The sequence below is a fragment of the Cynara cardunculus genome (assembly GCF_001531365.2).
Source record: "Cynara cardunculus var. scolymus isolate 2C chromosome LG 4, CcrdV1, whole genome shotgun sequence".
NCBI lineage: Eukaryota > Viridiplantae > Streptophyta > Magnoliopsida > Asterales > Asteraceae > Cynara > Cynara cardunculus.
Genome location: NC_037531.1, coordinates 14,428,540 through 14,441,100, shown reverse-complemented (window position 1 = coordinate 14,441,100; position 12,561 = coordinate 14,428,540). Strand labels below are relative to the sequence as shown.

Sequence of the window (12,561 nt, the reverse complement as noted above, 5' to 3'; positions counted from 1 at the left end):
ATTATTTATTATTTTATTTAACAAAAACTAAAAAAATTGAAAAAGAAAATAGTTAAAACTAAAATTTAAAGCACTAACAGAAGCTAAGACGTAAAGAGTAAGCATCCACTTCAAATTATATCAAATTTTCCATTTTCAAAGTGAAAACCCTAAGAAGCCGGCAGCTTCTCACGCCGACCGATTACTAAACGTCGGCAGCTCGCTGCTCGCCTCTCAACAATCCATATATGTCGATTAACAGCTCTTTCTACTCCCAAACCAACATCGATTAACAGCTTTCTACTTCTAAAACAACTTCTACTTCAAGTTTTGTAAGTTCTTCAACTTTAATAAGTTGTTTTACCTATTTTGTGTCTAATAAGTTGTTTCTTCAGCTTTAATAAGTTGTCTTTTGCTTGGCTGTATAATTTATATCTGTTTACAGTTTGGTTGCAAGTAATTCTCCGTTAGATCAATAAATCAGTAGATGCAGACAGGCATAAAGAATCCCATTGACACTTAAGAACAAACATTTTGCATGCAGGGAACAACTAGTAATAGCTCCTAGTTTTATATTTTCTATGAGTTCTTTAACTTTAGCAAGCTCTTGTTTTGTGTTAACTGTTAACTGTTAACTGTTAAGTTTAAGTATATAATTATATATTCAATAGTAATATGTATGGATAGGATATACTCGTATAATTTGTGTTAACGGTTAAGTTGAAGTATATATCTAATAGTAATATGTAATAGCTTATGTTTGTGTTAACCTTAATTGGAGTTTAATCGGTCGGTTATATATTATAAGTTTAAGTTAAATAATAACGAAGCAAATTGTTACTTGACAGATGACTTCAACTGCTAACGTCATTAAACTTGTATCTCTCATTGATGAAGATGATCCCGACCGACATTGAGCAGTGACGGATCTAGGATTTTTGTTCAGTGGGGTCACCTTTAAGGTAGACTAAAGACCCGCAAAATCGTCCAATGTGTTTTTAACCTAATTGCAACGTTTTCAAGGGAATTTTAAAGTTTTTTGGTTGATTTCTATGGATTTTTAGTGTTTTTGTCGATTTTGAATAACTTTTTTGGTTTTGTTGATTGATTTCAACAGATTTTTTTTTGTTAGAGTAACGGTTTCGATTGGGGTTGGGGGGCTCGTGAAAAATGTAATGGAGAGAAGTGAAAGGTAAATCATGTAAAACCTAACTTTTAACCTATGATTTTTTTTTTTTGAGTTTTTAATTGTGGTCTCTTCCCCCTCCTTTTTGCCATTGCATCTGCCCTTGACATTGAGCATGTACATAACGAAGAGAATGTACCCGTTAATGTTGATGAAAATGCAACACCACTGTCCACCACACCTAATACGTTTCCAATAGTGTTGCATTTTTGTTTTAAGTTTATTTTATATTACTCTTTACAACATCATTTTGATGTGTTGAAGTGGTGGAAAAAGAACGCGAGTAGGTTTAAGATTCTTTCCATGATTTCACATGATGTATTTGCTATCGACTGTTGCATCCGAGTTGGCTTTTTTTACCGGTGGTCGTGTTATCGATCCATATAGGAGTTGTTTGAGTTCTAAAGCGGTACAAACATTAATTTGTACCCAAAATTGGATACGACAAACAACATCAATTGATGTTGATGGCATAAATGAAGAAGTTGAAGCGTTAGAAGTTGCTAAGTAAATGTGTGTCTATATATATAATATATTTCCATTTATTTTTTAAGTGTCTAAATACGAGATATTAATTTACACTTATTAATTTTGTAGAAATGTTGGTTGGAGATGGAGAAATCAGAGTGGATTGAGTTGTTGTGAACTCGAAGTCTTGAGGTTGCAGGCAATATTTCTGTTATTTAGTTTTTAGCAGCTTAATCTTTCTACTTTTCACTTCCCAATATGTATGGATGAGACTTGACAATTGTAATTGTATGTTTTTAATTACTTTTGTAGTACACTAGTGATTGAACGGATGAAATTAAGTATTTTGGAATATTATATCAATTATTTAAATCGGATTTAAATAATTGGATGTTGGATGGATCCAAACCGATCCAATCCAGTTAATATTGGTTCCAATCCGACCCAGTGGATATCCATTAAGAATATTCAATGGATGGAACCGAACCGATCCAATCATCCATTGGATTGGTTCGGATCGGTTGAAAGAATTCAACATCTTATGGATGATTAGATTGGTTCAGTTCCTATTACATCTATTGGATGTCAACCGATGAACAACCCTACTTGCACCAACAAATATAATTTAGAGTAAACAACAAATTTAATCCCTACAGTTTGGTGCTTATAAAACTTTTGGTCCTTACTGTTTTAAAATTCCAAATTCGTCATTGTGGTACTCAGTAAAACCTTTTGGTGTGTTTGAGAAGAAAAAATTGCACATAAAAAAGCTTCACATTTGGACCAAATACGTAGAAAACAAACATATTATGAAACAAATATATGTTAATCAATACATTAAACACCAACTTAAATGAAAAACAATCATGTCAAATAATACCTTAAGGTATCACTGATGAATTAAAACTTATGGTTGGCTGACAATTATGTCCTAAAATAAAAGTAAAATCTATCAAATTACAATGAATCAAATACTTTGGTTTCAAAACACTCAAATCAAATATAATTCAAATATTTGATTTGTTTTATAGAGTGTACAAATGTGGGATAAATCTTTGAAGAGGACGTCCTTCTGGTTGGTGTTCATCCCTCGTTCTCTATTTTTACAAAAAGGTTATGGCGGCCGGTTTTGTGGATTGTTATGTATATGATTTGGGGTCATCGAAATAAAGTGACGTCATCTTATGGGGCCTCTTTTTAATGCGACTTGGCCTTCGATATTCACTTATTGTCATAGAAATGGATAAGCTGAACCGTTCAACAGGTTTTACACACATCGTGGGTAGATTAGTGTTGTAGTCCTGGAGGCTGATTTTCCCCGTTCTATTTTTGCTCGAGCTCTGGATGGCTCTTTTCTGCTCTAGTTTGTATGTTTTGTGTGTTTTTGTGCTCGCATTAGTCCATTTTTCTATTCAAGTTTTGGATGATCCTGTTTCGACTCAATTTTGTCCAATTTATGGGTCTCAAGTAGGTATATATAATGGTTATCATAATATATGAAGTTCTCAAATGATTAAGCATCTTTAGTAAATTATATACAAATGCCCTCGTATGAAACGTTTAGATAAAATGCTAAAAACTCATAAATTTCATGAATACGACTTCTATAACATTAATACATCATTATTGTTTTAAGAGTTATGTTCTATTGAGAATCTTTTTGTTTAATCTTGGTGCTATTCTTATTCTCACTGAAATCCAGCCATATTATATATATAGAGCTTGGTTCAAATACTAATCAAGAAATTTGTGTTAACTATATTAACCAAGCTTAACCAATCATATTCCATCTTTTATTTATGTTCAAATGTAACTCATATATTAAATACAAGAGTAATTAGGTAATTTGACATTTATGTAACTCCCTAATAATTAATTGGGAGTTACAAATTTTAAAGATCTCACTAATTGATCATGATGTAATATTGAATTTTATTTTCATACATGTTCATGATCATAGTTTACAAATGATGTTCTACATATAATGATATTGTTTTCGTAAGTGTAAAAGAATTCCGTTTCGTCCGACTAATATGGATAATCCTATTGTAAAACAGATTGACAACAATGGAAAAGACAAAATCGTCTACAACTACATTCGTAATTCGAATTCCGATAATGAAGAAAATGATCAAAGTGTTCCTATTGGTAAGTGATTAGTATGACATTTGAATTCGTTTAAATGAACACATATCAAAGGCAATAGATGTTCATATCGATACATATGTACAATCACATCACATGAATATGAACAGTATATGTGATTCATGTGAACACAAGCTTCGTAGGTGTTCGTGTACATACAACAGAGTTGGCTCTTGAATATACAGAAGATGTTAATACGGTTCACATGTTGTTTATCTATCTAATCTTTTTTGTTTGATGTGTTTTGAGGATATACACAAGTTGTTCATATGTTTGACAACTCATGTATCAAAGATAGATTACTTTTTACCTAAATACCATTTGATATTTTGTTCACATATGTTAATTGAAAATATTAATTTAATAATTAATTTTTAAATGTTATTAAATCACAACCGTTTATTATTCTAATTAATGGCCAAGATTCATTAACAAAGTTAACACGATAATCTTGGTTAACATTTGAACCAGCCTCTATATATATATTAACCTGGATATCCAATTTGCTATGTGAGCCGATTAATCCTAGAGTAACTACATGATTTGCAGTTAGTCCGAAGTCACCGTATTTGAACCTCCATGACCACAAGAGAATTTTTATTCTTCTTTGGATTTAAACCTGAAACCTCCTGATACTTTTAACTTTTAAAGTTAAGCTTAAACCAATCAAACATCATTCTTATGGTTATTATATATAAATTTATTACAAGTAGAAACTAATATAATAGAGATAAAGGAAGGAGTATTTGTTTGTGGTATTTGGAGTGACGGCCTGAAATTAATTGAAGTGGGAGCCATAAAAGTCGTAGTTTAAAAAAGTCAAAACATATCCAGACTAAAATCCTCACCAGATTCTTACAGCCTGTTTATGGCCCCACCTCCTAGTTTCCATCACATTTCCAGTAGTTGGGTTTTGCTCAATAAAATCGGTTTTACGGTAAACCTAAAATATATTATTATTTTAATTAAAAAAATTTATATAAATTATTGTTCTAACTAACTTGTTATGGTGTTAAAATATTGGTTTGTTTATCTTTATGGCTCAACTTTAATACTTGACTTTCGTTGTAACATATTATGGTGTGTTCCTATGTATTATGACAATATATATATATATATATATATATATATATATTATCGCCTTACGACATGCCTTAAAAAATGTCATGATCTCGCCGTAACTTGTAGTGCTTGAAGCTTGACCTCGCCACCATGTCATGTCTCATGTTATTTTGAAATTTTGCTATAAACTTAAGTTTATTAAGTAAAAAGAATAAATTATTATATCTAAAAGTGTTAGAATAAGTTTATAAGTTTTTTTTAAAAAAAATTTAAAATATTTTTAAAAGAAAATGTTTTATAATAAAATATTATAAACACAACTGTCATAAAAAATAAGTTTATACGATACTTTTTTATAAAATAATTAATATGACATATTTTATTTTAAAAATATTCTAAAAACTTGTTAAAATGTACTATAAACATATAGGAACACTTTTATATATGATAATTTATTGCTTGGTTATATAAACATAAGTCTTGTAAAACAATTTATTAGAACATTCTGACGTTTTAGAGAATTTATTATCCTAACTTTCTTGTAGTTAATTTAGTAGACGTTTTAGAAAATTTAAAAACGAAAATACTTCTTGAAAGGGAATGATCTACAGTTAGGATTAAATTTCATCGGGTTACATTGATTGCAATATTTGAAAAAGTTGAATTTGATTTGCATTATATATATATATATATATATATATATATATAGGTAGATGATTGTTTGAGAATGAGAGTTTAGATGAAAATCATAAGAAGGGATTTGGACCTTTGATCACCTGTGATCTCAACCCACTCATCAATCGCGTTTGATATGAGGATTGATTTGGTGCATCTTATTCTAATGTGCATCCAGTGATGGTGATGCTTTCTTAAGCTTTTCACCCTAACTCTCATTCTCACCGAACCCAACTCTCTCTCTATCTCTCTCTCTCTCTCTCTCTATATATATATATATATATAGAGAGAGAGAGAGAGATATAGGTTCAACCGAGACCATCATGTTTTTGTGAGATACATGAGACAATATTTTTACACTTGAAATACACAATAAAATGTTGTGATAGTAAAAAAAGTAAACTTCAAAGATAAAAATCTTGCTTTTGAATATTGAGATCTTGTTATGTGGCTTTTAAACCATAAAGGCACATTCATAACTTACAAACAACAAGTCATGGACTACAAAAGGTGTTCTAAATCGGCGTCTTTTTTGTTATAGATATTACTTTATATGGCCGAAAATGTATATTCTATTTTTCAATATAATATTCGAATTTTATTTTAAAATATTTGTTGCTTGTGTGTGTTTATTATATTAAATGAAAGATAAATAAAAAATATACATTTAATAAATTAAGTTAACTCGTTTTAGAAAACTGTACATTTGCTTGGTATCAGTAATATGTCGTTAAACATGCTTATCAGTACAGGTGATCATCAGGGATGGATCTTGAATTTTTGTTGATAGGTTACACTTTTAATGTGGATTACATCCCTCAAAGTTTACTGTATACATATTTTGTATCCCAAAAAGAATCTACTTGCGAAGATATTGGTTTAGCGGGTGTATGGGGGAGTCAAGACCCTGTTGAGGTCTTCATAGACTCGTCCCTCATGGTAACATTGGTGGTCAATAAATACGATAACAAATAAATTTTATATATCTTTCCTTTTTGACCAACCTGGATATCCAACCCGCTATGCGAGCCGACTAATCCCAGGACGACCACATGCTTTGCAAATGGTCCGGAGTCATCGCATTTGAACCTACGTGATCACAAGGGGATTTTTATTTCTTATTCGATTTGAACCTGAGACTTTCTGATACTTTTGACCTTTGTAGTCAAGATCAAATCAATCAGACACCACTCTTATAATATTTGTTACATGAACAATGTTTTTTTTAATAAATAATTTAAAATGTTTGCATATACTTTTTTAATTATTTTTTATCCGACTTAATTTACTGGTAAATAAATATATTAAATCTGATAATAAAGTAATAATTATTTAATGGGAGAGATATTCTGGGTGTCGGTAGTTTGAAGCTGTTTTAAACAACATAGGTATTCGACTGATTGAGGAAGATATTTAGGGGCAAAACTGTCAAAACACATGTACAAGCGGGGCCCAATTATCCTGAAAGTGATGCCAACTTCTCCGGTTTTTCACCTTTTCTTGTCCCTCTTTTATTTGTTATTAAATTAAAATATAACCCAATCTTAATCATTTTTGAGTTCCAGTCGATCTCGAATACAAAATAAAACTCGTTTAATTATTAACGAGCCAAATTTCATAACATCAATATTCGACTTGATTCGTTCAAAAACTCGATTAAACTTTTTGAGTCGAGTCGAACTAAGCTGAGCCATTCGAGCAAACATTTTTTTCGAGTCAAACATGCTCATATGTTCATAAATCATACAATAAAAAATATATAAATTATCAACCTCGAGGTTATAAAACGAGTTAATTGGTCATGAGTTCGAGCCCATAAACGAGCATCGAGCTCAATAATTCAAAAAATATTCGATCTTGGTATTTTTTTTTTCGAGCTCGACTCGAATAACCTACCACTCGACTCGGCTCATTTACACCCATTTGTTATGGTTAAAAGAAGAGAGATGATAAAACTCTTCAAATTTGAAGAAATCTCAAAAACATCATATTTAAGAGAGATAAATAATATTTAATTATTTCTCATCAGTATGAAACATTGAAATTTAGTGTTGCAAAGAAAGAATTAATATTTTATTAAATACATTTAATAATATAGTTAATGATAAAATTGCTAAAAAGAGTAACCAATTGGAGTTGAATATAATTTATTTTATAGATTTTACTTTTAACGCTCTATTTTATAAAAAAAAAATTATAGCATAAGCGTTGGAGATGTTATAAATAATGTGAGTCTTACAACAATTACCGAGGCCATGAGGATACTTTTGTGAAGCACCCAGCTATAAAGATGTGTGCAAACAGGAAATAAGATAGGTAACAGAATCAAGATTCTAAATGTTGTGAGGCGTTTCGTAGTATGACAGTGAGGTCAAGCCTCGTTTTAAGGTGTGACATAAAGCGGTAAATTTGTATCTTATATATAGAATTGTATATATACTACTTTATTAAGCATTTTTACTCAAAGTCTTAAAGTTTTAAATTTATAAATACCCAAAATACCCTTTTACCTTTAAAGTCTTAAAGTCTTAATCACAATACAATCAACATAGAGTACAACTTCATAATACATACCACAACACTACTTTAAGCCTCCATCCCTTTGGTTCTTTCGGACTTCGTGCTCCCCAAAGCTACTATTCCCAAAGCGGCGATTTAAAAAATCGAGTACAACTTCTTAATACATAATTACATACCACAACACTACTCTTAAAATTTAATATTCCCAAGACACGCCTCCCTCCCTTCGGTTCTTTCAGACTTCGCACTCCCAAAGCTACGATTCCCAAAGCGGCTATTTAAAAAATCGATTCCCATACTCGAATACACTCCATCTCTCCATTCAAACGCTTCTCGATGAGGCAGGAGCAGGAGCACTGTCTTTGCTTGGTTCTGTATATGGCACTGGTGAGGATGAGGATGGTGGAGCCGAGCATGCATCATCATCTAGAGGTGTATCTGATGTTACCATCCCTCTTGCAGCATGGATTTGGAAAAGTTAACATTCAAATCAAGCTTGTTGAAGGTGATTCCGCCGGAACTGTAACTGCATTTTACGTGAGTTGATTCCGATGAATTTAAATATGAAATCGTTTTGCTCGTTCGGTGTTTGATTCATTTTCTAAACGGTGTTCATGTTCGTAATCTGTTCAGATGTCATCCGGCGGTCCCAAACACCATGAGTTCGACTTCGAGTTCCTCGGAAACACCATCGGCGAACCTTACGTCGTCCAGACCAATGTTTACGTCAATGGCGTCGGAAACAGGGTACAACGATTGAACCTCTGGTTCGACCATACCAAAGACTTCCATTCCTACTCCATCCTCTGGAATCAGCATCAAGTTGTGTAAGTTCCATAACAGTACAAGTCCTTAAAGCACTCGGGAATCATACCACGCTACTTTATGTTGTACAAATCGATACTCATTTCACTCTCTCTTCTTTAATTCGCAATGATGGGTCTGAAAAAGAAAGCATGCAACGTAAATAATTTACTTATTATCCATCGAGTATCTCATCTTACTTTTGATTATTACAAATTCTAATGCATAATGTACAAGCGTTTATTGCACACTGAATGACCTTCGCCTGTCGTAAATAATGCAGGTTTTTGGTCGACGAGACGCCGATCAGGGTTCACTCTAATTTGGAGCACAAGGGTATACCGTTTCCTAAAGATCATGGGTGTGTACAGTTCGATTTGGAATGCGGATGACTGGGCCACACAAGGTGGCCGGGTCAAGACCGACTGGACCCATGACCCTTTTGTAGCATCGTACCGTGGGTACGAAATCGACGGACCGACAATTCGAAGCGGTGTGCGAGCAGCGGCGGTTGGTGGGATCGACCGGTGTTGTCGGAGATAAATGTGCATCAAAGCCATCAGTTGATATGGGTGCGGGCTAACCATATGATATACGACTACTGCAACGATGCCGCTAGGTTTTGCTTCGGTGCCGGTGGAATGCGAACATCACCGCCATTAGTGAGACCGGTTAGGGATTGGATGGTTGTGTAAAAAGATGGAAATAACGAAACATGAGCTTCATGTTTTACATATTTTGTTATTGTAATGTATTTAATTTTAGTCTATTTTATTGGCTAATGGATATGGTCCTGTCACTCTCTACAATAGTCTTTATTGGTAAAGCCAATTTTTAAAGAAAATTTACGTTGGAGCAGTTGGCTTTGGTTGCTTTGTTTTTGTATTTTATGAAAAACACATAGTTTTAAGAAACTAATTATCATGTTACAGCTTTTGAGTTACAAAGTCACAAATATGTATTTCATCTTGATTACGTTTTGTGTTTAGATACTACGACTTGCAATTAGTTTTGGATTTAAATATCATCCATTGAAACCAAATAAATTCAAAGATTTTCAATAACATTCATTTAGTTCATTCTCTTAATGTTGAGGGTCCTATCTCCATGATGTATAGAAACATGTATGGAGATATAAGACCTAGAAAGGTTTACAACCATTTTATACATACAAGTAAACATGGTATAATATTGAAGAATTGACATGAGTAGGCAAGCAATGCCCATGAAATCGATTGGATGCATAAGTCCAACAAGAAGAAAAATAAAAATGGCAGAATGAAGTTGATAGATTTTGCAATTGTTAGTGAATCTCTTACTCATTTATATATAATTTCCACAAGCGCCTAAGACCCAAAACCATTTTTCTGATCCAATTTTGAAGCTACCCAAAACAACTCGGTTTCGATACCTTTTTATAAAAAAATCGGTCGAAATATTGTTTTATATAAAAAGCCATCGCTTTTATGCATCAATTGAAGAAAAACAACCCCATTAAGATTTAAGACCATTAAATGAAGGTCGAAACCGTCTTCAATGGTAGCCTTTGGGTTCTTTAAAACTCGATTAAATGACACCAGAAAACTCAGAGAAKACCAATAACAAGTAAAATAACATAATTAGAAAGTTGGAGATGAGAAATGGAAGGATACAACATAAWYAGTTGGAGCCTCAATTTGCAAATCAAAATAGAAGTTCTCACAATTCTCTTTCCAAATATATGGTGAGTCAATCATAATAACCTTGAATTTATATACCAATTAACTAAAAACTAAAAACCATATAATTAAAACATAAAATAAAATCAAGTGGAATATAGAATAGAGCACAACAGAAAGCAAGATTACGGGTTCGAGTTGTCCGCCTCGGAATTGAGATCTAACCCGCTGCTTTGCGCGGGTAGACACCTAGTATATACATATATGTTTTCTATATAATGTTCAGTCATATAATCATACTAAAAAATTACATTCATATTATAAGAAGAAAAAATCATATTTTTTTATTAACCTGGATATACAACCCGCTATACGAACCGACTAATCCCAGGGCGACCACTTGCTTTGCAGATAGCCCGGAGTCATCGCATCTGAACCTCCGTGGTGACAAGAGAATTTTTATTTCTCATTGGATTTGAACTTAGGACCTCCTGGTACTTTTGACCTTTGAAGTCAAGCTCAAACCAATCAGACACCACCCTTGTGGTTTATACTATTATTATTATAAGAATAGTTTTTGATTAAATATTCAAAATAGTACTTAGAGGGTTAATTTTAAAACATCATTTTAACCGTGAGTCGAATATGTGAATGAATTTGTGAGTGATATGATATGATAATTTATAAAAATGTAAAATCTAAATTTAAAAGTGTAAAACCACAAAAAACTGTTTTTTTTAAATAGTCGTGCCTTGTAAAAACCTCATGGCGTGCCTCAAGACACCATGGCGTATGGGCCGCATTACCGAAATTGAACCTTGAATACAACATATAATTGAGAAATATAACAGGTAAGATATTTTATATGATTTGATGGTGCGTGCGCCCTTCAATTTTGTGTAGACAAACATCTAATCAGGTGAAAGCATGCAATACAAGTAGAGACTAACAGAAGGAACTTATTTGTCTTATCTCTACGATCTGGCTTCCTCTCAGAACCCTTGATGTCACCTCTAATCTGATTCAGCTAAAGAACGGGCCACTTAATTCATGTGCTTCCAAAAACTCCTATTAGACTATCGAAGGCCATTTCTTCGAAAAGTCTAAAGCTCGCATATCCATCATTAGCTAATTATAAGAATGACTCTGGTTTAACACAAAGATGGTTCATTTAGTAACGCTACGAAATTGGGAAAGTGGGATGATTTTTATCACAATTTTTTGATTTACTTAACTTCCAATAAAATTATTTAACTAGACAGATATTCATTTACAAACTTACAAATCAATTTTCACCTGTTGTTTCATATGTGAAACAACAGGTAAGATAATACAGTGTTTATACAGTATTGTTTCATGTGTGAAACGTTCAAAATTGTTTGTGGAAAAAAACATTCATAAATGTTTCATATATGAAACGGAAATTAATGTATAAAACATTGTATTTTCAAACATGTTATATCATATTTGAAGAAATACATGAAAACTAGTTTGTAAGCATGTATGAATATTATAGGCAGGGGCGGACCTATGCATATCCGAGCTAGCTTCTGTGCACCCCTCAACTTATATTCATAAGTAGCATTTTTCTATATGAAAGGTGCATCGGCTAACCATTGAGAGGTGTTACAGAATATTAGAAAAAATAAGGAATATCAACAAAAAAAAAGAGGGAAAAGTATATCAAAATCAACCAAAAACCAAAAAAGTCTCTTGTAATCAACCAAAAAAATCTTTCGAAATTGACCAAAAAACTTAAAAATTCCTCGAAATCAACAAAAACTTTAAAAAAAATCCTACGAAAAGGTGGAATCCAGTTTAAAACACACCATTGTATCCACCTTTAGGTAGCGTTTGGTACACATACATGATTAGACATGACTAGATAGGACAAGAGGGCAGGACAAGTGTCTGTCTGGTGTTTGGTACGACTATGACTAGGAGAACTAGATAAGTTGCCCCTAAAAATTATTTTATGATTTTATATATCATATAATAGTTATAATTAACACAAATAAAGTAAATATTTTAATTTATAAACATTTTTACACAATTTTCATATAC

At 32.3% G+C, this 12,561-nt stretch overlaps 1 pseudogene; it reads left to right on the top strand.

Annotated features, from left to right (window-relative positions):
- The first annotated feature begins 8,371 nt into the window (after nt 1-8,371).
- LOC112510906 lies at nt 8,372-9,612 on the top strand (annotated as a pseudogene).
- The last annotated feature ends 2,949 nt before the right edge of the window (nt 9,613-12,561 follow it).